This window comes from Haemaphysalis longicornis, unplaced genomic scaffold (assembly GCF_048455015.1).
Source record: "Haemaphysalis longicornis isolate Haplotype H1 unplaced genomic scaffold, Haemaphysalis longicornis Haplotype H1 scaffold_261, whole genome shotgun sequence".
Taxonomy (NCBI): domain Eukaryota; kingdom Metazoa; phylum Arthropoda; class Arachnida; order Ixodida; family Ixodidae; genus Haemaphysalis; species Haemaphysalis longicornis.
In genome coordinates this window covers 1-23,505 of record NW_027526320.1, presented here as the reverse complement: position 1 = coordinate 23,505, position 23,505 = coordinate 1, and the positions used below count along the sequence as shown (strand labels likewise).

The 23,505-nt window shown below is 46.8% G+C and overlaps 1 long non-coding RNA gene across 1 annotated transcript; it reads right to left on the bottom strand.

The window, feature by feature from the left end:
- Positions 1 to 13,734: 13,734 nt before the first annotated feature.
- LOC144172839 (uncharacterized) lies at positions 13,735 to 22,909 on the bottom strand. Its single transcript, XR_013323119.1, has 2 exons — positions 22,794 to 22,909; positions 13,735 to 13,939 (listed from the first exon to the last, which is right to left on the bottom strand). It is a non-coding gene; the product is annotated as an uncharacterized LOC144172839 (long non-coding RNA).
- Between the last annotated feature and the right edge of the window lie 596 nt (positions 22,910 to 23,505).

Here is a 23,505-nt window from a genome sequence, read left to right as displayed (position 1 = left end):
CGAGGCTGTTGAACATTACTTCGGCTTTCTGCGTTTTAATTTTCAGACTCATGATTTCACTCTGCTTGTCCAGTGTGGTAATCATGCTTTGCAATTCGTCCCCCAGTTACTTAGCAAGGCAATGTCATCAGCAAAGCTGAGGTTACTGAGATATCGCTAATTAACCCATGCACCCACCTGTTCCCAATTTACTGTTCTGAATACCTCTTGTAAAGATAATATGAATAACTGTGGATATATTGTGTCTCATTGTCTGACAACCTTCCTTGTAGGTATTTTACTGGCCTCTTCATTGAGGACTATTGTAGCTACTGTGGTCCCATTGAAGATATCCCTATTTATTTATTTATTTATTTATTTATTTATTTATTTATTTATTTATTTATTTATTTATTTATTTATTTATTTATTTATTTATTTATTTATTGTACCTCCAGAGTACGAATACATTGTAGAAGGGACGTGCAAACAATACAAATCAAGGAAAAAAGCATACAAGCACAAAAATACTTCGAAACGAATATTAGTGGGGAACATCAAGTAACTATGGGCTAACCTGACTAGGTTACAACTCAGTGCACATTTGCACGTAGACAAAAATAGCATTAGCAGCTAAATAGAATCCTCTATAATTCACGCACCAATGTAAACACTTTCCAAGTAACGAGAAAACAAACCAGTGGGTAGCCTTTCCACCGACACCAGATTTTAAAAGATCAAAGAAAAGCTACTTCCACGACAAAGAGACCATTATTTTGACAGCGCATGCGCACACAAGAGCAGGAAGCGGTACATCGAAGAATCTATAGCGTTATCAAGTACACTAGGCAAAAATAGAAAACCCTGTGGCAATTCGAGATCGCAGATAATTTTTAACAGAGCCCGCGCATACATACAAAACGGACAAAAAAAAGCAACACAAAAGGTCACATAAATCGCATTGATTCCCGCTGCAGTTCCACACATTGTATACAATACTGCAAGGACAGCACAGCGAGAACAGGAGGAAAAAAATTAAACGAAAGCATGACACTACGACCTGAGTAAACTATTCCATTGTTTTAGAGAGAGTTGGATTGACTATAATGGTAATGGAATGGGGAACGCAATTTCAATAATTGCAAGAGTTGGGCAAAACTGAGGTTGAATGCGTGACGGTGTTGGAATGGGGAACGTAAACTTTTGGGGGATGGTTTTGGCGCGATGAAATGTAAGATGGAGGGCTTATCCAGAAAGCGCGCAAAGTTGGATTATGGTAGTAGATTTTGTGCAGGAGGCAAAAACGTGCGTTTTTCCTTCGGGTGGCTAGCGCGGGAAGGCCCAGGTTAGACTTCATCTGCGTTACATTGCATGTGCTATGATAGTTACCAAGAATAAGGCGAGATGCACGGTTTTGAACTCGCTCGAGGATGTGTATTAACGTGGAGTGACCAGGGTCCCACACTGAAGACGCATATTCAAGTTGAGGGCGGATGTGTGTCGTGTACAAGAGCAGTTTCAGAGCTGAAGGAGCAAGGAAGAAATTTCTGCGGGGTACCCTAATGTCTGATTAGCTTTTTCTGTGATATTTTCAGAATGAGTATACCACGAAAGGTTGTTACTGATGTAAACACCAAGGTAACGGTACGATGGTACATGATCTAATGGGGGATTGTTTAGGTAGTATGTCGGAGGGACATCACCTTTCCGGCTTATTCGCGTGACTTTGCATTTCTTAATGTTTAGCCCCATTTTCCCCGTTTGACACGAAGAAGATAAAGTGTTCAGATCGGTCTGAAGGTTTGTAACATCTGAATTGTTAGTGATTTTATAGTATATCAGACAGCCGTCAGCAACCAAACAGATTTCAGAATAAATATTAGTAGGTAAGTCGCTTATATAAATTAAAAAGAACAAAGGTCCAACAACCGATCCTTTGGAGACGGCTGAAAGAACGGGGGCTGTGGGCGAGTTGGAATCATTGGTGTTGACAAATTGTACACGTGAATTTAAAAAGGCATGAATCCATTCTAGTATTAAGGGGTCTACGCTTAAGTTGCTCATTTTGTAAAGGAGGAACTCACGTAATGCTCGTCTACACCCTGCCTCCATAACTTCTGAGATCTCGATTGAGTCAAATGCTTTCTCATTATCTATGAAGGCAACTTATATGGGGTTGAATATACTCGCCGCATTTCTGTATGGCCTGATTGTACGCGTGAAATAGTGTATTGTCGAATAGGCTTTGCGAAACCCTGCTTATTCATTAGGTTGGATGAAATGTAAGGCGAAAGAAATTCTGTTAGCAATTAGCTTGGTAAGTACCTTGTAGACGACTGGCAATAAGCTGATGGCGGCCTGTAATTCATGTCACCTTTCTTATGTATTAGAATTATGTTCGCGTTCTTCGAAGATTCCGGTGCACTCGCGGTCATTAGGCATTGCGTATACAGGTTTGTTCGTTTTTATTGTACAATTTCCTTGAAATATTTTAAGAGGTCTGCTGTTCCTCAAAACATGCTTCGCGCCCTTCCGTTTCTTCAAAGCAGTCGTCCTGCTTCGCAAGCACCGGACAACCACCGTTCCAGATCCCAGTCTCGCCATCGCCATCCAAACACCACGGTCAGAATCCATCATCAACGACAAAAATCGAAGCACAACGAGACCGGGCCTACCGAACACCAAGACGCATCGCACTCACCAGCAGCACAGGCACCGCGACATCAAACCATGAGCCAGCCACTCTCCCCCTTCCCTCCTCCCCGAGGCCTGAAGCCTGCCTCTACACCTATCACTGCCTCAGCTTCATACCGCGATGCACTTGCCCCAACTGTAGTTACAAATGCAACTAACCAACCCCCTGTACCTATCCCCACCACCATCCAAGATCTCTTCCTCTACATAAGCGCCAAATTTGATGCTCTCGAACGGCGAGGTGGCGCCTTAGAAGAAGCACTAGGTCACTCCTTCCGCAACCCTAACAAACGCGCCCGTTCCTTATCAGCTAGGCCGCGCCCTCGCAATGCAAGCTTCTCCCGTACTGCTCACAAACCATGAACACGCGGAATCCTTTAATAATCTGGCAATGGAACTGTCGCGGCCTCCGCAAGAAACTTAACTCCCTCAAAGCGTATATCAAAGCTCACGATAACCCCCCGACATCATCCTCCTTCAGGAAGCCTATCACATCCCAGCTGTATCGGGCTACAACACGTATCACACAGGTGACCCTGAAGACCCCCATTCCATTAATCTTGTCACTTTAATAGCTAAACACCTCACGTACACGGCACTTGACACCTCACATTTTAACACACCCTATTTTCACACTCATGGCATTCTTGTGAAACCCAACCTTCACTCATCTGCTACCCTCATAGTTGTCAACGTATACCACCACCCGCGGAAAGCAACACCTCCTCTTAAACCACTCTTCACCCGCTCTCGCGATCCCCACCAAGACTCCCTCATCCTTAGCGACTTCAACTGTCATCATACCATGTGGGGCTACTCATCCATACTTCCCCAGGGTCGAAAGCTCGTAGGCGCATTTCTCCAAGGCCGTTACTCTCTCCTCAACGACACTTCCTATCCTACACGTGTAGGCAACTCTGTCGAGCGAGATACGAACACTGACCTTGCATTTTACCAGGGCACTCTCACACCCTCTATGGGGGCACTTACATGAAAACCTCGGGAGCGACCACGCAATCATTTCAATCACTCTCCTGTGTCATAGGTCAGCCCCGAGGTCACAAGCCCGCATTTCGCTCACTAATTGGACAAGGTTTCGCGACGAAAACACTCCCACTCTGGACTCCAGAAATCCTGACGCTTGGCTATCATCCCTTCGTGAAAACTATAAAAAACACACCAAACTCATTGCCCCCACACTCGCAGCCCCGTACGTAGACCCACATTTGCTTCACATATGGGACGCTCGCCGATCTCTTATGCGGCGCTGGCGCAGAAATAAATCTAACCGCCGTCTTCGGCGCCGCATAAGCCTGCTCACTCAGGAGGCAGAAGAATATGCCAATCGATTGGCCAGCGCGAACTGGTGGACACTCTGCGATTCACTAAACTCCCATATGAGCACAAAGCGCGCTTGGCCCCTCCTTAAAACTCTCATTCAGCCAACACAACGCATGAACCCGATTCCGAAGCTCTTACTTACCACACAGGAGTCCCCTACCGACCTCGCCAACTCTATCCGCAGCTTACTGTTCCCCAATAGTGCAGACCACCCTACAAGCAGACTTCGCGAGCAGTCGTTTCCAGCGTCGCCCATGGACACCGCCTTCACTTTTCAGGAACTACAACGAGCACTGGACTCCCTACACTGCAACACCACCCACGGCCCGGATAAAATCACGTACAAAATCCTGAGAAATCTTAGCTCAGACTCTCAACAATCCCTGCTCACTCTTTTTAACCATGTCTGGGAGACTGGCACGATCCCTTCATCCTGGAAACATTCTGACGATGTTCTTATCCCCAAACCCGGAAAACCTGCATCTAAAGACAATCTTAGACCGATTTCCCTTACCTCGTGCGTAGGCAAACTTCTCGAACGCATGGTGCTTACCCGCCTCGAATGACACATGGAACACCACTGCCCCCTCCCCTACACCCAAACCGGATTCCGTCACATTTCGACACAGGACACACTGCTCCGCATCTCTCAAGATCTTTACGAATTCCCAAGCTCCTCCCAACTTCGCGTACTCCTAGCCCTCGACATTCACAAAGCATTTGACACAGTTTCACACTAGGCCATCTTCGATAACCTTGCCCGAACGAACTGCGGGAGCCGAATGTATAACTATATCAAATCCTTTCTCTCAGACCACACAGCCTCTTTAAGCATCCCGGGATCGTCGGCTCCATCTTTTTATTTAACCGCTGGCACCCCACAGGGCTCAATCCTGTTTCCAACCCTTTTCAACCTGGCACTAGCCCAACTGCCTCCCCTCCTAGACTCTATCCCCCACCTCTCCTACTCCATCTATGCCGATGAAATTTCCCTCTGGTCCTCCCATGGTAGCCCAGCCCAAGTAGAAGAAACCGTTCAAGAAGCATGTGTTGTAATAAACAACCATGTTCGCACCTTAGGTCTCGCTATCTCCCCTTCCAAATCGGCTCTCATGATCATAACGAACAAGAAAGGCAGAGCCCCTGATCGTGACCTCATCAACATCTCCATTGATAACACCCCAGTTCCCAAAAAAAGACTCACTAAAAATTCTCGGTCTTACTTATCACTACTCCGGTAGTTCCTACCCTACACTTCGAACTATACACTCTCAGATCGAGCAAATGATTTATCTGCTGCACCGCGTCACAAATGGCCAGTCTGGCTTACACGAACAACACCTACGTATTATAGATGCTTTTACCATGTCCCGCATACTGTACACAGTGCCATACCTGCATCCCACGCCCACCCAACTAACCAAACTAGAGGCAGCTCTCCGTAAGCTCTACCGCATAGCCCTCGGCGTGCCCCGCTACGCTCCTACTAACAATCTTATCGGGACCGGCACATATAACACTATAGAATAACGTATTCAAATACACAAACAAGCCCAACTTCAGCGCCTTCAGACATCTCACCAGGGTCGGGCACTGTTGCAGACGATGGCCTACCCTACTTCTTTGCTTCCTCCAATCCCCACAACTTCCCCTCCTTGGGCCACGTTCCCTCGTATCCGCATAGAACCCCTGCCTAAGAATATGAACCCCTTCAGGCATGCCACCCGCCGCTTTCTACGCTGTAAAGCCCTCACCAAACGTGTCTCATTTCTAGAAAAGCAAGGATCAGCGGTATATTTTACACACGCCAGTCATTTTTCCTCTACGTAAATAGGAACCGCAGCCTGTTCAGTCCACTCGTCGCTGGTTTCCGCACAAACGCCTTTTTTCTGCACTCCAGATGCCACCTCCCTAGAAGAGCACTCCATCGCTCTTGCCATAGAGCATGCTGCTCTCACAACCTCCACCGAACACCCCACTTATATCTTCACAGATTCGCAATCCGCCATCCGAAATTATTTACGCTATACCGTCAACCCCTTTTCTTCTAACCTAGTGACTGACACTCTCACCAGACATCCTTCTCACCTCTCTGTCTTGGTATGGGTACCTGGCCACGCTAAAATGGACGGCCACGCAAGAGTAAACGCGCTTTCCCGAGATCTATCCCCGGGTCCGTCTATGCTCTGGCCAACCTCATACCATCCTCCTTCCACTCGTCTTCAAGAACGTGAGACCCGTAAATTCACTTTACTTTCCTATCGCCACGCCCGCCAAGTCTACCCTTCTCCAGACCCGCGCCTCACTCACGCCCAAAACCGTTCTTCTCCGCCAGGCTCATACCCGCTCCCTCCCATCTCACCACATTCTACATCGCATTCGCAAGTGCTCCGGTCCCCCAACCTGCCCTTCCTGCGGCGCATACCCCTCTATTCCCCACTCCTACTGGGACTGCCACCCCCCGAAGCTTCCCCCCTCCCTCTCCCGCATCACCTCGTGGGACACTTGGCTGGCTCCCCCGCCCGGAACAGACGTTCGGGCCGCCCAGGAGGCTCTCTGCCTTCATATCCAGAAGATCTCCAAGGACATTCTGGACTACTATGAAGACAGTGACGCCTCAGGATCCATCATTTAGCTGACCTGGACTTAGGTCGGTGACTGGGAAATAAATGTTTTCTCTCTCTCTCTTGTTCTGTCGTTACTGGCGGGATGTTTACGTCCTCTGACCTACTTCTTCGTTCAGAATTATCCTGGATATCGCGGCTACTGTACAAATCTGTATAGAACTCATTGGCTACTATAACTATTTTATCCCCTTTGTGATGACATTGCCTTGCTTGTCTTTACGTGCATACACCTGATTTTTCGCCATGCCTAGACGCCTCTTCACTGCTTTCAGGCTGCCTCTGTTCTTTAGAGCATGCTCATTCCTCTCCATATTAAACCTCCGTATGTCAGCTGTCTTACCCTTATTGATTAACTTTGAAAGCTTCACCAGTTCTAATTTGTAAGCTGGGGTGTCATGCTTTGCCGCTTCTAATTCAATCTTTCCCTTCTTGGGAAAGTTTACCAGTATGCTACCTAGCGATCTTACCCCCGACTTCTATTGCACACTCCGTGATAATGCGTGTAAGATTGTCACTCGCCTCATGTGTCGTAAACTCTGCTTCCTCGCTAGAGCTGAATGTCGGTTCTGCAGCGCGATCCTGAATTCTTCAGCTGTTAGCTCATTGATGGGCTTCTTTTGTACTAGCTTGTTACGGTCGCTCCTCAGATCTAGTCTAATCCGAGATCTTATTATCCTGTGGTCACTTCACCTTACACTTCCGAGCACTTCCAAATCCTGCAGGACCGTCAAGGACCGCCTACGACCGTCCAAAACCCTGGTCTACGACCGTCCAAAACTCGGGCCGTTTGATTTTGTTATTACAGGGGCATTAATGCGAGAGAAGCTTTCTGGACGCGTTCAGGTCGCGTGCAGCGCTCGATCCCAAGTCTAAAGCTCCCTGTGTGAGAAAAAACAAAGATCCCAGTCTGTGAAATTACTGTGCGATCATAATCGAAATCATAGGCCGTCTCAAACATGATAGCTAACACCTAAGCTATCTACACTTCCGAAAAATCGAAGGAGCCAAGGCTGTTTAATGACGCCTTCTTCCTCAAAGATATGGGGAACGCGTTTTTCTTCATGAACCAGAATGACAGACGGATCGACAGCCATATGTAGCTTCTCTGTAAGAACAACAGTTCGGTTAACTCAATTTGTACAACGGCAGTTCAATCTTTTCGGTTTTGCTGATAACGCCCTAGAACTTTCTAAATCGAAATTGTTAGATCTACGAGCTGTATGTGTCCCTCCCAAAAACAATGCTGGCAACCATGACATAGAGTAGCTCTGCAACATACTCTTGTCTGTATGCGAAATGAAAAACGACATCTAAAAACTTGTCCCCAGCTAAAAAAGTTTGAATCGCAGGCTTTCCTGTTCTTTTATGTGTTTTTTTAATGCAACGGTCTATTTTGCACGAATGCGCCATCTGTTGGGATAGACGATAGGTAGAATCTGGCTTCACGTTGTGAAGGTGGGAAGTTCGATTCTCCCCGGGCGCGACGTTTTTTTTAAGCTGCCGTTGGCGTATTTGGTAACTGAAATCAAATATTTTGGCAGAACAAACGCCCCTGACTAAGGCATAATTGTCAAAGCACCTTCACTGGGTCTGTTTACTGAACGCTGCCGCTGATTCTGGGCATGGAGGCTCAGTTAGCCACACTGAGAGGCATGCTGAGAGGCACCCAGCGACGGGGGCCGGCGTGTCTTTTTAAAAATTTTAAAATAATGTTTAGAAATACATATACAATATAACATTGTACAAATACTTGTGTTAAAAGGTTTTCAATAGGTAAATAAACGTTTCAGCAGTTACAGTAGTTGCTAGGTTTGCAGGTCACGTGACAGGGACACATATTGTAGTGTCAAGTTTCGACACTACGAACCGCCACCTTTCCGATTTCAGAAAGTTTGCTGCCAAATTAGAATTATTTCCGCCAATTTGTTTAGAAAAAGCTTGTGGTTACCGGGGTATATAAAACGCTGGCTTTCATTTGGGATAGAGAACATATACGCTACAAAAATCGGTTGTCTGTCCCTTTAAATTCAAGACCTTTCCTCCGCACATGCTAGGCGGAAGAAGTTACGACGCACACGTACACGTCACTCTAAAAGGTAATCATATATTGCTACTTCTTACTTGTCCCAGGCGTAACCATGTACGTTTGTCGTTACCGAGATTAAATATCACCGCGTAAGAAACGGGCCACTAATACTGTTTTATGTATCCAGTGTCTTCATTCCCAAAACCCAGGAGCAGCAGTCTTTCAGCGAGGAATTAGGTGACGCGTCCTAGTCTGCCCGCAAAGACGTCTGCGGTGATGCTCAAGAGACGCCCCACGAAAGCGCACGTGGGCACACTCGACGAGCCTTGTACATAGGCAGGGTTCAAAAAGGGCAAGCTTTTAGTGGAGGACAGACAGAAGAAGAGCAAAAAGTTGATAATGGCAGGCTGTGTTAAACGCCCACCATGTGTCATCTGCTGCAGTTGTAAGCTTTATCCAGCACCGGATCCACCACGGAGAGACACCCAGAAAACTAAAATTTAGGCTAGTGCCGTAAACGCAACGCCAGAAAAGAAGTTTGATGTTTTATTCGCCCATTTGTGCTGCGTTGTTTGGCGAGAACGTGCATGCCCAATTGTTTCTGACTTGCGATACCCGTAAATCCGAACGAGGTTTAAGACGAGGTTGTGTAAGTTGAGTCGCCGAAATTGCCGTCCAAAACGTAACAAAACATTTCTGCTTATTACTCGATCTGGGGAGTAAAAAAAATGTGTTATCGTTCGCTTTGCGAAAAAGCAAATGAGTTACTGAATGCCGGTAATGCGATGCGTCACGTCGCCAGCGGTCAACAGCATTGGTAATCCCGGTCGCTTTCTGAAGCAGATAAAATATTTTACAACCTTACCAGGAATTGACAGTGTGACATTGAGCGCTCCGCCCGGTTGCGTTATCCGCAAAGCATGGATGAGTATGTTCAAACAGATGTATATAAATTGGGAAGCCGAAAGTAGCCCTACAAGATCATCTGTATAAAATCGCGTAGTAGTAGTTGAAAGTTGAGGGCATGGGGGCACCTTCGCCCCAGGCACATATCGCAGCCTCTCCCACCCCACTCGCTACTCAAGCTATTCTCCGTTTAAATGTGCCTTCTCTCCCAAAGGACGCTACACACAAAAAAAATTGGCCGCGTATATGCTTGCTTCGCTGCAAATGTCGTCGAAAGACGATAGTAATCTGTTGCCCCTGCTACAAAAGTCGTCGTGTACTATGTATATGCAATACCGGTCAAAGTACCCATTTTGACAAAGTACCCACTTTGATCGGGTACAATACCCACAAGGTACCCGATTGCCAGCCAATCAAACCCGCGGCTTCCCACGCATGCGCCGCTGGGGCGTCGTCTCGGGCGATGCGACTCATCTTGCGCCGCGTTCTCCGTGAAAGAAAAACACCGCGTTCACCGCGAATGAAAGCGAGGCCGGGCCTCCTTCTGTGAGCGTTGCACGGTTCCGAACGGCTTTCAGCCGTGATCAGCAATGCAGCTACATCAAAGGTTAACCGAGCGAAACCAAGACTCAACCAGCATAAGCCAAGCGTTTTTTGCTTTGCATATCCAAGGTAAGCTGAGCTAAGCCGGAACCATTTTTTGTTCTTCACTATGAAGAATGGTAGTATGGAGACGGCAATGACGGCTGCTCACAACGCATACATAACGGCACAGCGCCAGCACGGCACATTCCCGCAATTTTAACTGGATACGGATTGACTGTAGCTCCGGCTTAGCGAACTCGTATAAAGACGGTCAGCCACATTGTGATCGCCAGCACGCAATGGCGTCCATCTATGCGTTCATTTTTGTTTATTGTGGCTGGTGTGGGCGCACGACACTCGTTTTCTGTGAAACTAAGTGCCCTGAGTGTTTCAAAAGCTACAGATAGCTAGCGTTATGCTTATTTTCTCGGGAAATCAATGGTCACACCCAGTTCCACCGAGCGAAAATTTCACTGAAGCTAAAACAAGCCAAACAAATGGTTCATCATTGCAAGGACTTTGGTGCCTTGACTTCTACGGCTAGCTGACGAGAATTCAAAATATTTCGTTGAAGCAGAAATTTCGTATAAGCGGAGTTTGTTGTAGAGGGATTCGACTGCAGTCGTTTCCTAAAACGTAAGTTATGACATGGTCATGTAAGTATGGCCATTCAAGTGACCATGCAGCTTATGTTATTTTGTCACTGTTGTGTCAGACAAGTCGAAAGTGTCCGACGGCTGCCAGGGTCAGCCAGCAAAGTGCCGCACTAACTGCTTCGGTGTTTACGGGTTTGCTTTAAATAATTGTTCACACCCACAGTTCTGCTATAAAAAGAATTGTTCACCTCCACTGCTATGAAAAGAATGGGCCCTAAATGTAAGCGCAAATAGCTTGTTCGGCAAGCTGATAAGCCCTGCCTAATTTGAATTTGCTTTTGCCGGCCTCAATCAATCGCACGGGCATACGACAATCATAGGTTCCGTTGCGCGAACTGAGCGTACCATTTTTTCCTAATATATAGGAGGTATTCATTGGCGTGGAATGCATGCCGGCAACCATGTGGGCACGCCGCCATATCCGTGGCCAAGCGTCTGTTGCTAAGGCGACGCTGTGTGCACGGCGGCCAGATCAGGCACTCCTCTTCTGCGTGCCTTCGTGGCGGGCCGCGGGGCGCGACGTGGCCTTCCGTTTTCGTGAAAGGCGTGTGGGAGTGATTCGATAGTCAGTTGTACCGCGATAGCGTTGGTTACGCGAAAAGTCATGGTTCCGCTCATGAGTGCGACACCCTTATCTGCAATTCAACCCCAGCCTCTGCGCACACCTACGAGCGAGTGCGAGTCGGTCGTGGCACAAAGAATTGACACGTGAACGCAGTAATTCGTTTGACAGCAGGAACTGCATCATTTCCAAACTGTTGCAGATTTAACGCACGTTAATACCTCGACGCCAAGTACTGTTGAGTGCAGCACTGTACGATCTACCTATCGCCAGACGTGTATGAAGTCGCCGTCGCATATTAGCTGATCGCGAGCCGCCGCGATGTAATGTCAGACGTGAATTGTTTTTCTGAGTGTGAAACATTTAGCGCGCGAGAAAGACAGCGCCACATCGGCGTACACGTGAAACATTCCTCCAGAGAAATTATTCGGTTTTTGTACTCAACCACGTATTGAAGGTTCACTTAAGAGACATGTAATCGTGGATACGGGTGCACTTGCATCGACATCCGTGGCGGCAGCCAATTGCAGCGTCAGACCTATGCGCGCCGTTTGTAGCCATGGTTTCATCCTCCGGTGATGTGAAGTACTCAATGGCAGGTAGAGCGCCACCACATAATGCGAGTGCGATTAATAATATATCTGCTGACGCCACTACCGATAATCTGGTTGCAACGCAGCAGACGATAAACGCTGGTGTTTTTTTTTCTGCGAGACGCGGGCGCAAAGCGCATGAGTCGGAAGAGTGGCCACGGACATGGCGGTTTTCAGTGTTGCCAAGTGAAGAAATCGCCCGCAAACTCTTCAGTGAATACCACCTATAGCTTATTTCAGCAAAGTTTGCGTTAAAACGGTGTCAGTATGATTCTAACGAAGTAATCTTTCGAATGTGTTTTGTCTGCATGGCCCCTTAAATTAAGCCCTTATGTTGGATTTTCTGCTCAACGCTGAAGCTGCGCATAAAAGCCAAACAAGGCAAGCACACATGGAAAGCGCCTGAAACAGGCCATTGCGCAAGGACATGCTCCTGGGAGGAAATTGAGGAGAATATACATGGCTTGTATCCGTGTAAATATTTAAGCCAGTACGAGTTTCAATAAATTGAAGTAGTGCGTGCAATGTTCCCCTTCTAGCCCAGCACTTCCCTTAGAACAAATAAAGCATTTAACTTCACTCCAGTATGATCAAAATTTTCCTCATGCCAATTTGAATCCGAACGGGAATTGAGCAAGCTATTCAATCAGGAAAATGGAAGGGTGGCCACTCACTTTCATGCACTAAAATTCTGACACCACTATAAGCTTAAAGTGTGCAATTGGCTGATGCCAGACAAGTGAAGTTAAACTTTAAATAGCATGCTTGCAGGTGAAACTCCTATTCGCCTAAAAAATTCTTTTGTTGCAATAACGTAACTGGCAAACAGTCATAGGACAGTAACATAATTAATCGTAAGCAAACACTACGATAAACTTTACAAGTTGCGGGGACAATGTACCATCTCTTGAATAGTCGCGCTTTTGCAGCCAAAGGAATTGTGAACATATCGCGCCCACAGTTACCTCAGAGGAACTGCGGGCTCAGGCAAGCTCAAGTCATGAACTGTAGTAGCATTCAGAGGCAAGAAAAACACCCAAGGCTTTTATGTTACCTGGTGTAGCATTATTACACGCTGAAACACCCGCTCTGTTTTGATAATTTTGTTATGCGATTCGACACTTCTGGTTTCTTGTTGCACTGGCTATTCAGAGAACCAAATATTCCCCCATTACTGTTTATCGCTTACCTTACTGTAAATTGTATGCTCAACATGCACTGTAGACGTAGCCCGAAATGCAAAATTCCAAAAGGCATAAAAATAGAGCGGGACGTTGGACAGTATTCCTGATATGTATGCTGCAGCTTTTAAATTCAAATGGATTTAAAAGCGCCCCTTTTTCTTTACTTTTTTATTTTCTTTACTGCCTCACTGGCAGACGTGTGCTTGCAGCGTGTGCTTGTAGTGTGGTCAGCCTCAAATGTCTTTGTCCCTTTCCATAGAAAGCCTCTTTTGTGTGCACGTACAAACCCACCTTGAGCTATCAAAATAGAAAAAAATATAAATTCGGAGCGCTAGACAGCATAACTGCGGCCCATGCAGAAAGCTGAGGGGCACCCTTGCGTTTATTTTGCCGGACGCGCCTGCCAAGAATGCCGGACCAGTAGCCCGCGCATGCGGAGATCGCTACTTCAAAAAGGTCCATTAGGCGGTGTCAGATTACAGAAAAAAAACTTTAAGTGAATATCACAGTCCCTTATCCCATACTCAAAACAAGCAGAAATATCCACATAATAAGAGAAAAAACTGACCTGCATTGCTTGGCCCTTCTGCTTAATCAGCTGGTCCGCTCGGAGGCGACTTGGCCGGCAACGGAGGCTGGTCTAGGGCAGGACTATGCTGCGAAGACTCCGAGAACAGGTACGGGGGGGAGGCCACGGAACCCTCACTCTCCTCCTCCTTCTCCTGCCCATGAAAATCACCGTGTGGCAGCATGTCGGCAGGGGAGGATGCCAGCAACTCTGTGAACCTGCACCAGGAGGAGGGAACCATCGATTGCTTCGATATCTCAGCGAGGACCGCATGCACGCACACATTCAAACCAGGCTCAGTCACTGAACTACCATGTTTACTCTATTCCAGCGCGCTCCCAGGGACGCCGCTCCTGAAAAACAATTAGGAGAAGTTTAAAACACTGAAAAGCCAATTTTGGAGCACTTTAGAGCAACTAGTAATATCAGTTTTTGAGGCTTTGAGTGATTGACTGACTGTAGGGTTTAACGTGCCGACACAACGCAGGCGATGCGGTGTGTCGTAGTTGAAGGCTCCGGATTAATTTTGACCACCTGGGGAAATTTAACGTACGCCGGAACACACGGGCGTTTTCACTTTTCGCCTCCATCAGAAAAGCTGCCGCCACGGCCAGGAATTAAACCCGCATCCTCGTGCTCAGCAGCACAACGCCTTAGCCACTGAGCCACCATGGCGGGCTTATGGTTTTTGGAATACCACAAGAAATGCACACCAAAGCACATTCACAATATGAACCATGCGAAACGTTGTGTATTTTGCATTTTCACCGTGCGGCCTGGGAGCTATAACTTGTAAAGAAACCTCAGGCCTCTTAGCAGTTCTGAGACCCGTTTAATGTTGTGAGCGCACGACGCTTATTTTATTTGTAAGGTATTCGCACTTTCCAGCGAATATAGGTGGCGCGACGGGGCACCCAAAATGGAGGACGGGACGATGATCGGGACGTCGCGTAAGCGCGCGCGTCTGGAGGAAAAAGCCGATCCGGGCCCATTAGTGTCTCTTCAGACCATCTTTTCCCGTGCCCATGAGACACGAAGGTGCTTTGTCGAAGGCGAATCAGTTTATAACGCCAGTCACACAGTGTTTTCCGGCATCAGGGAGGCCACCGATGACATGCTGAGCATCGCGGGATTGTGGCTGCAACCGAACGGCGTCACCAGCCAACCGCACTGCGTGAACGTTTGGTGGCACTGAAGGTTCTATAAAGGATGCTACACTTCCATCCATGCTCGTGAAATTGTTCAAGCACACTTTACAAATATTTATTAGGCGCCAAGCAGAGCATGGTAGACGCAACCGAGCACAGCGTTTTGTTATTGCCACTTGCACAATTGTGTCGGGTGAAGTGCAAATAATGCGAGTAAATTATAATTTTGTGAGCTGTTTTTACAGGGAAAGATCCAACGGCGTTTATGCAAGTTGCAGGTAATAATAAAAATACAGAAACTAAATATCAAACGCTGACGCCTCTACGACAGGGCCTGTTACATCAGCCGCGCTGTGCTTTCAGCGCGCTGTCGGAAACGACGATGTCGCAGTCACAAATTTATTTAGTTATAACAAATACCTAAATCGCCCATTCCTGTGGGGGGTTTGAGAAAGAGAAAAAAAACAGCAAGTTCAAAACAGTAATCACACAAGTGCTAAAAAGAGAACGAAGCACAAACAACCCAACAAAGTACAAAATGCAACTGGAATGCAGCATTTATTAAAAGAAACCAGCACGTTAATAAAAGAACAATGACGTTCTCCTGTTGGTTCTTGGCTTTACTTTCTTCTCGTGCGTGTACATATAGAATGTTATGTGGCGCACGGCGCCTTTCGTCAACGGCGGTTCAGTGGCTGCAGACCATACACGCAACTTGCACGAAAAACACACCATCAATAACTAGAGAGCGAACTAAACTTACGGATATAGCTCCCGAAGAAGTCAGCTTTCGTGAAGTGACTACTGCAAACACCATTGTGTTGCTGACACATTTTGCAATGCGGAGCATAGTTATCCAAACCTTTCGGGCTTTTTTATCTCTAGGAAACGTATAAACGCTGGCTTTTCCCGGCACTGAGCGATTTCTATTCTGCGGTACAATGCACATTCGACTGCTTTTTGGTTTTGCGTTCTCAATCCCCACGTTTCCGAACGCTCCGGCTGCCTTCGCCCGGGACGCCGATCATCTACAAACAGCTTCGGAAAAAAAGCGCGCGGTGGTGCCACCGTTGCTGGAAAGTGCGAAGAGGCACCGGACACTGAAGTTTGCACGTGACTGCAGCACCGCCTCTCGCCGCCGCTTAGCAACTCTGGGTCGGTGGATGTCGCGACCGGCCGTTCAGGGCACGTAAAAACACGCGCGCTGCGTGCGGTTCGACATCGTGTGGCGAAAGTTTTTAAGAAACAGTTATAATTGTAACTTGCAGTGTCTGAAAGGATGAAAATGCTGCAGAAAAGAATGAGCGGCAGCGGCGCTACTGCTGCGTGACGGACTGCCACAATCGCGAAAGGCAGCCTGCCATCCTTCTGTACAGGTTTCTCGGGCAGCCGTGGAGAATAAGCGTCGCAAGGAATTGATTTCCGCACTAACAAAGCCATGATATTTTTTTTCAGTGGAAGGAGTGGAAATCGTACAGAAGCACTTGAGACACGAGGAAACTATTTGCCAGAACAGTTTTCAAGCACGAGACACCTTTCAAAAACAATCGCAGAATCGCAAAAACAAATAACCAAGAGGTGCCAATACATGAACGCGCGCCCGCCGTCTGGCTATAGGGTTGTCACTGAGTTTGGAGTCAATTTCGCCAGACGACGAGCAAGAAGTCGCCAAACTTAGCCATTTTTCTGAAGAGTTCGCCACAAATGTCGCCACAATTGATATCTGCGGTAGCACCTAAAAATAAAACCGTCTAATTTTGGATAATCCCTTAAAAATCAGCCCTGTTCGAAACACTTACATTATATTGACGCTTTTCAAAGTCAGTCGCACCGTGCGCTTCAAAATTCCTGGTTCTTTGACTAGCCGTTAGATGGCGCCGCGACGCTAGCCCAGTTATGATCGTCAACTAAAGTTCCTTCTTCGCTTTTAGCCAAAGGCCAAAGTCTCTCCTAACTTTTTTTCCTTTGTGACTGGGAAGGCTAGTACCGCGGGGCGTGGGGTAACGTAGCAACAGTTGCAGGAAAGGCATAATTAATAATAAGAATAAACATAAAATAACCACGCCGAGGCGCCACCTTTACCTTCGTCTATAGCGTAATACAGGAGGCTATGGCTTAGCCGATTAAGGGACTTTTCCACCGACGTAGCATGCATACGTTATCTTTCAAAACAGAAAAAAAAGTGGTGGCTGTGCTCGGACGGAGAAATACCTAAATGCGCGCTGAAAGTTCGCACGCCTGAAGCGCGCGCCTCGGGCGAAATGAGACAAACAGCCCTTCGAACGCCGCTTTCTCGCTACGGCCCGACGGCAAAGCTTTGCACTGCAGCCGAGACAGATGGAGAAAGGGGAAGCGGATGAGGGAAGAGTCCTCAGTCGAAAATGCCCAGAAATTCGCCATGTCGCCATTCATGATTTTAGGTCGTCACGGTTCTCTTAAAGTCGCCAGTTTGGCTAAAAGTAGCCACCAGAGGCAACCCTGTCTGGCTCTCACCGACCCTAAGTTAGCTCAAGCTTCCACGGTGCGGCGCTGGGTGTACTTATAACAGATATGTAGTAGTGAGAGGAATATAGAAGGGAGTAATGGTACCAGCACTCACCTTTTCAAACTCAGTAGTGTGTGTCAAATCAGAGATTCAATCAGGGCTAGAAGTAAATCAGAGGGCCGTAGGTCGATTGGCATTAGGAGCACACAGTAAAACAACAAATGAGGCAGTGCAGGTAGACATGGGATGGCCATCCTTCGAAGTGAGAGAAGCACAGAGCAAAATATGTTTTGAAGAACGACTTAGAAATCTGGATGATCAGAGATGGGCGGCCAAAGTGTTACGGTACCTTTACATGAAAAGCGTGGACACACAACGGAGGAAAAGAACTAGAAGGCTCATGACAAAGTATATGAAACCTGGAAGGGCAGGGGAAACGACCAAGGCAATAAAAAATGAAGTGAAAGAAACAGAGACAACGACCTGGAAAAAGAAGATGGATGTGAAGAAGTCCTTAGATATCTACAGGATCGGGAAGCAGGAGATCACAAGGGAAAAATTATTCGATAATAACAAAGGGAGTGCATTGCTTTTTGAAGCCCGGGCGGGTTGCTTGCGTACAAAAACGCTTATCCGCGAGCCGGTACCGGAAGAACTATGCGCAGGCTGCGGGAATTAGCCAGAAGCCACGCGACATAGTGTAACGGAGTGCAAAAGTATCCGTCCAGTAATGGAGCCATCCAACTTCCGGAAGCCCTTGGCTTTAAGGTTAGCGGAAAAGTGAATTGGACAGAAGTAGAGGTTAGTAAAAGAAGGTTAGGATGTTGGTAGGAAAAGAACAGATAACAATCTGGGAAGACAGGCGAACAAAGAAGTCAGACTACCAAAAAATTTCGTAGAAGTATTTTTTTTTGTTTTGATATTTCTTATTTATTTGTTTGTATTTTTGGCGAGGTGATTGTACAGTGGCGTTGCGACTAAGGCCGCTGTGCAACGCCGCCACGTTACAAAGGGGAAGCCACTAAGCATCATCATCATCATCATAATCATAATCATCGTCGCGCCCTCTGAGCAGTGACCATGTAGGCGCTAACCAACTAGTGAACAGAAAAATAACATTTTGGAAGTTATATTATCATGAAAATTACAGGAATACATTTTTAAAAGGTAGAAAGAACAGGGAGGAGGAGGGTGCCTGCAGGCTGGCGCAAGCAGGCCGTCACGTCGGCCGGTACGCATCTCGTCTCGTGTGAGAGCCCGCTAGACTCTGCGCGCTCCTTGCCGCTGAAGGAAGCAGCCCCGTCGGCGGTGCCGACCTAGCTCAGAGCAAAGCACGGGGACACCCGTGATCCCCACGCGGTCCGCACAAGGTCGACAGTCTGCTGATTGCACACTGTGCCTGCAAGCGTCGAGAACTGGTTTATTAGGTAAATTTCGCAAAGAGCGACAGGCTAGCGTGCCTAGGTCGAGCGCAGAGATCCCAGAACACACACCGATGATCATAGTGTGAGGACGACGATGTGCGTGGCGAGCGAGGCAGGTGGCCTGCCACATGCTTCAGTCAGTCATGTCGAGTCGGCCAACTGGCTCGTGGACCAATGAATGTTGCAACACAATATGGTGAATGAAGTGCAGAAAACATTACCTTAATAAAAAGAAATCAAGTAAAAATGTGCGTGCAGTCGAATATTTGCACCTGCTAACTAGAATACAGTACATAGTTGTTCAGACCACTCGGCCATTACCCCATCGGTGTCAGGGGAGGAAATATGTGAAGGTATATCTTATGGGATGTTAATATATTTTTTTTGTTTCCCGATTTTGAGCAGATTAGATGACTATTTCTTGAATAACGCTTGTGCCGTAAGCGTCCCTCAAACCACCAATATCTCACGACTAGTGACTGCGTTTCTTAGGCAAGAAAAGTGATCGCAAATGTGTGGTCGTGCTGCTGACTTCTGTGCTAGTTCACCCTGCGGAAAAAGTGTTTCCTTAGCCTTAGTTTTACGCTTTACAGTAAACGTTTCAGTTGATTTTAACTCCTTATTACCTATATTAACTTCGCTGACGCTTCTACAGCCTTTAATAACTGGCCCTGGATTTTCTACTACAGTCGAATCCCGCTAGAAAGAAATTGGCGGGACGGGCAAAAAATTTCGTTGAAGCGAAAATTCGTAGAGGCGAAATCTGCCCCAACACAACAAGGAAGGGGAATGAAAATGGTCTCGTATATTTACGCATCATTGGCAGCATAATACTATGATTAGATAAAAGAGTGACGCACAATAACATCGTTTTTATCCGGATAACGAACATACCAATGGTCATCTGTTTTATACCTGTACAGAAAGGCCGCGTTATGGGGAGGGAGGGGGGTGAAGAAACGCATGCGCAAAACGCATCGCTGTACAACAAGGCGTGTCCACCAATCTGATAACTTGCAGATAGCTGCTAGGCCGTCGGAAGCCCCCCTCTTGCTTGTGGCAAGGGTGCTGCTGTTATCTTATCCTCAGACTGGGCACTGCAGCAACCGACCCTGGCAGGCAAGCCGCGCGCGCTTCTATTTAACGCGACCGCGCTCGCCACTAAGATAGGATGATGTGGGTTCAAGACTAAACGCGAAAACACTATTTTTGGCTTAGAAGGAAAACTGCAAGGAGAGCCGCTCACAACGCATACATGACGGCGCCGTGCCAGCAACAGAGCACATTCTCGCGATTTCAACAGTATACAGATTGGCTGTAGCTCGAGCTTGGTGAACCGGGCCTGCGCCTCATGTAAAGACGGCCAGCCACATCGTTATAACCAGCACGCAAAAGCGTCCATGGGCCCTATTCTCGACTGCACAAATTGCCGGCAATTCTGGAAATTTGCCGGAAGTCTTTTCTGATTGGCTTTCAATTTTGGTCACGTGCTTCCGGTTGACAAAGCGGTTGTGTGTGCTGTCGTCATTTTGACGTTTCATGTCGTTTACGGACACCAGTTCTAAAGTTTGCCTTACTTCTCGTTACTAAAGACGCATACTTCTTGGCCGGCAATGAAAAACCAGACTAAATGCAGCGGACATGACAACGTAAGCCTGTCTTTGCTATTCAACAACAATACTGCTTGTAATATGCACCCCCTCTGTGATTGGCTGAGAAGGCGTGACGTTATTTATACAGTTGGCGGGAACGATTACGTAATGCAAAGGCAACTTCAGCCTGCGTAAAAGTGACGTAATGCTACGTAACAGCTTAAAAATGACGGCTGTTTTTGTCGCAAAATACAAGCAAAATAGGGCAAAAAATTGCCCCGGCTTACGGCGCCGCAAAATGTGCGTCAATTTGCAGCAGGCGCAGTTTCGCATGCGCGCTGTTCAAAGCATGTTTCCTACCTAAACAAATTATAGTTTCACCTGCTTCCAAGTCAGCGATCATGGAGCACACAAATAACGTGCAGTATTTCGCATTTATGTTTGGCAAGAAAATAAAAAATTGGGCCCATCTCCCCGCGAGGGGGACTCGAGTAAATGCGTCGCATAGGGGGTGGGTGTATTGCGTTAACGTTTAGTGTTTGGGGAGTTGGTGGTAGTGAATGCGTTGTATCAGCAGCTTCTTGACGTAGTTTGAATGAGTCAAGGATATAAGGCGCGTTCGTAGCGTCCCATTCTGTGTCGGCTTTGTGTCGCAGTGGGTAGAGCATCATGTACATTGCGTTCCGCCCGGAGGGTCGAGGGATCGAAACCAGGCGCCGGATAGTATTTTTTTTATATAGTGTAGGGGGAGGGGTGCGGACTACGACTATGGACGTCAACGCGGGTGACATCGTGAGTTACTGAAATGCTCTGCATTTAAAAATTATTTGTTCGGCGTAACCGCAACATAAGAGAGCAGTACAAGCCTCTCCATTACCCAATGCTGGGCATTTGTCCATACTCGTTCTAGTAAGCCGTTGGGTCACATGATCGAACTCAAGAGAAAAATAAAGAAAAGAGACTATTTGGTTCATTACAGCGCTGATTGAAGTCGAGCTTGACGAATGAGTGAATCAGCGACATCGGTGCTCTCCGCGGTTATCAGGCGTAGCGCTTCGCTGCTCTTACGTGTCATACGATGGTCGCGGCCGTCTTTTTCTGTGATCACGCCATAAACTTGTAACATAGCAGCAGAAGATGGCGTGGCGGCGGTGGCGGCAGGAAAGTGATAACGCAACAAAGCTTGCATTGAAGCAGAGAGCCCAGCTATGAATTACTAAAAGTGATTGAAAGAAATAAATAGATACGGTAAAATAATTGTGTGATGTTCTTTAGCTCGACATCCGCCTTTCTCTCGTTTTTGGATCAACGTTATTCGATCGCCTTGTGGTGTTGACGCCAAATTGGACCTCTAGAAAAGTGTTTTTCTTGTCAGCCTCAGCTACCGTCTTAATTTTTATAGTACATGCCAAGTGTTTTTATATCTTTCTTGCACAATATTTGATACCTTGGTAGCGATCTTTATGAGTAACTCGTCAAATTACACTGCATGTCGTCATAGCTATAGGTGCAGCACGTAACTGATTGCTTACGTCGTGCTTACGCAAAAAAACATGGGCGAATTGCCTGCCATTTGTGCAGTCGAGAATAGGGCCCCATCTATAAGTTCGTTTTTGTTCTGGGTGGCAGTGTGGGCGCGCCGCACATGTTTTTGGTGAAACTAAGTGTCCTGAATGTATAAAAAGTTAGATAGCTGGCACTACATTTATTTTATTGCCAAACGAATGTTCAAACCCAGCCCCAATGAGCTAAAATTTTGTTGAAGCGAAAGCAAGCCAGACAAACGGTTCGTTGTGGAGAGGACTTTGTTGCATTGACGTGTATGGCTAACTGATGGGGAATTGGAAATATTTTGTTGAAGTGGAAATTTCGTTGAAGCGGAGCTCATTGTAGCGCTGTTCGACTGTAGCATACCAGTTGCACAGGCATATGGAGCTTACAGCTCCAAAGAAACGGAGTCAGCGAAGTCATGTGCACATGTGTAGAGCTACTTTGACTTCATAGACCTTACTAAACTTGATAGTCTGCAAGCTAAACCTAAAGCCACATTCTTCCGGGAAGAAACCTTGTTGTTGCTTAGTTATAACTTAACGAACAAATTGCCATACCTGCTAAAGTAAGCGTCACACATAGGAAAACAACATCGAGAACAGCACTTTGGTATTGATATTTTCACTAAATAAAGAAGTCGCATATAAACTCAGCGAGAGTGGTCGAAACAATGCGTAGGGACTCCAGACTTGAATTTGCGCGAGTAATCCCACAATGTTTACAAATCACTTCAGTGCCAATTTAAATACAACAGCACAGCAGTTCTGCCCAAGTGCTACTGCTCCAAAATCTGCCTAGCAGGAGCCGACCAAAGCTGCAAGGCCATGCTTCTACTGGTGCCACCCCTCCCCCCCCCCCGCCCCCCCACATACCTGAGCATAGAGTGATCAGGAGGGGTCGCAAGAGTTGGGCGCCCACCAGGCCTCCGCCTCCGAGTGACCATAGGTGGCCTGACGAAATCCGGACTGCCGCTGGTCGACGGGCCTGCTTCCGCTGTAGGGGGTGAACACGAATACCATGGGTCAGGTGTGGCATGCAAAAAAGCCTGAATCCCCTCCTTGTATTGTGAGCGAGCTGACCAAGCACCAAAATTGATCAAGCTTAGTGAACAAGTAGAGTTGACAACGACAGTCAAAACAGAAATCAGTTTATAGAAGTCTTGCACATTTGAAATTGTGCATTACTAATTGGAATCTTACTAACAAAGGCTAAATTTCTTCAAATTTTTTAAAAATGTGTATTGTGCACAGTAAAGCTGTTCATTTATATTTGTAAATTCATTAAATATAAAGTAAAACCTCATTACAAAAAACACTCAAGGGACCCGAGAAACTTCTCTTGTATACAAAATCTCTTGTATGCGAAGTTGCTAACATGGCGATCATTGCAAAACCAACCAAACCGTTTTCATTCAAATGTCTTCTATAACCAATTGTCTCTTGTAACAGTGACTCTTGTAACAAAGATTTACTGTATCTGCAAAAATGACTGAACATTCATACCCTATCCAACGGGAAAATACTGTGTATGCTTAAAATCTGTATATGCTTTTCGATTTCAGTTATAGCAGATACAGAGCCCAGA